The sequence below is a fragment of the Cebus imitator genome, unplaced genomic scaffold, assembly GCF_001604975.1.
Source record: "Cebus imitator isolate Cc_AM_T3 unplaced genomic scaffold, Cebus_imitator-1.0 Scaffold20, whole genome shotgun sequence".
In the NCBI taxonomy this organism is placed as follows: domain Eukaryota; kingdom Metazoa; phylum Chordata; class Mammalia; order Primates; family Cebidae; genus Cebus; species Cebus imitator.
The window spans coordinates 9,117,376-9,119,241 of NW_016107335.1; the positions used below are offsets into that span (position 1 = coordinate 9,117,376).

At 42.6% G+C, this 1,866-nt stretch overlaps 1 non-coding gene across 1 annotated transcript; it reads left to right on the forward strand.

The window, feature by feature from the left end:
- The first annotated feature begins 551 nt into the window (after positions 1-551).
- TRNAC-GCA lies at positions 552-623 on the forward strand. Its single transcript has one exon. It is a non-coding gene; the product is annotated as a tRNA-Cys (tRNA).
- The last annotated feature ends 1,243 nt before the right edge of the window (positions 624-1,866 follow it).

The window sequence follows — 1,866 nt, forward strand, 5'->3', positions numbered from 1 at the left end:
GGAATAGGTAATTCTTGTGTTATATATAATGTTCCAGGGTATAGAACGCTGTACAAATCTCTCGAAATCATTCTAGGAAATTCATATAATCCTGATAGAAAAATTAAATTACGAGAGCATATACCACAAAGAAAGCTCTAGGCCAATCTCATTTCAGAGAAATCTAGACAAAATAAAAAACCTTATCCAATAATACAATCCCACATAACCAAGAAAGACTTAAAACAGAAATGCATGGATGGCTCAATATTGGAACATCTACTACTGTCAAGTGGGGGCTCTTTGCATTCCAGAACAATCAGACCCAGTGCACAAACCCAGGCTCTCAAGTTATGTTAACATCTGAATTTAGCCCCACCACTCTCTTTTTCCCAAAAAGCTAAGGCTGTAGCTTAATTGGCCAGCTGCTGAGGGGGTTGTGCAGAAGAGCTGCTCTGTTGTGCATTACGTAACTCCACAGCTGTAGCTCCTGGGAGACAGGGCAGCCAGGGCGTAGCTTGTGAACGACTGTGATTATTAATATATCTTTATTTAAAGAAGATGAGTAGCTGGGGGGTATAGCTCAGGGGTAGAGCATTTGACTGCAGATCAAGAGGTCCCTGGTTCAAATCCAGGTGCCCCCTTTGTCACTACCCTTTTACACCGGGCAATTATAGTATAGCTCCTTGTAATCTGGTAGGACAGCCTCAAGGAGCCAAATTTTCCAACCACTGGCAAAGACTGAAGTGTTTCTCTTGTGACACTTTTCATACATTTCATTTTTACCTCCTCAGCCGTAATCATTTCCTGGAGGGGTAGAGGGAGGCTGCCCTAGGTTTCTTCTGTTTCCCTTGTATCTAATTATTACCATCCAGATTTTATTTGTTTATACCAAGCTTGCTTAAAAAAAAAGGAGTCAAGCCAACTTACAATAAAAGACACAATAAAACTCTAACTGGTAAAACAAGTATGAAAAGCCAGAGCCAAATGTCCAGGAGAGGTAGTAAATAATTATCCCCAAGAGCCTAGGTTAGGAGAAGCTCTTACCGTGGAATTCAAAATATCTCATTTCCTCCTGCAGAGGGAAAACAGGCCAATTCACCAATGAATAGAAATGCTTTATTATCTCTGAAGAACAGCAGGCATTAATCTGATAGGTTTTAATAGACGCAACACTGGACAGATGATGGTGACTGCCAGGGCAACCGTGTTCAGCCACACTGGTTGCACATTATATAACTTTACCAATTACACAGTACCCTGGAATGATGCAACACAGCGACGCTGAATATTTGCTGTATTTTATCCGTTTTACCAAAAATGCAGAAACAGTGCTACACATGTGTGTGTGTGCATGCGTATGTGTGTGAGAGGAGGCTACTAGTTAAGTACCCAATATTCACTCTCTTCTCCTCCTTAGTAATAGAACCCAGATTTCATACTGAGTGGTTATGTTCTCAGCTCAGAGACCACAATCCTGGGCTTTCTTTGGCTAGGGGTGGCATACACATGAGGGATAAGAAACAGTTAAGACTTCAGGGAAATTTTAAGAGAAGGACAAACATGTCATGTGCCCCTTTTGCCTTTATTTCTGCTTCCTACTTATAAAATAGATGTGATGGCTGGAGCAAAAGCTATCACCTTGGACCATGAGTCAACTTGGAGGATGGGATCCACATTTTAAGGAAGGCTGACCAGCGAGATAAAAGGAGCCTGTGTCTCTAAAGACACCGCATGTTCTCACTCATAGGCGGGTCTTGAACAATGAGAACACATGGACACAAGGAGGGGAGCATCACACACTGGGGTCTGTCGGGGGTGCTAAGGGAGGGACAATGAGGGATGGGAAGGTAGGGGAGGGATAACATGGGGAGAAATGCCAGATAT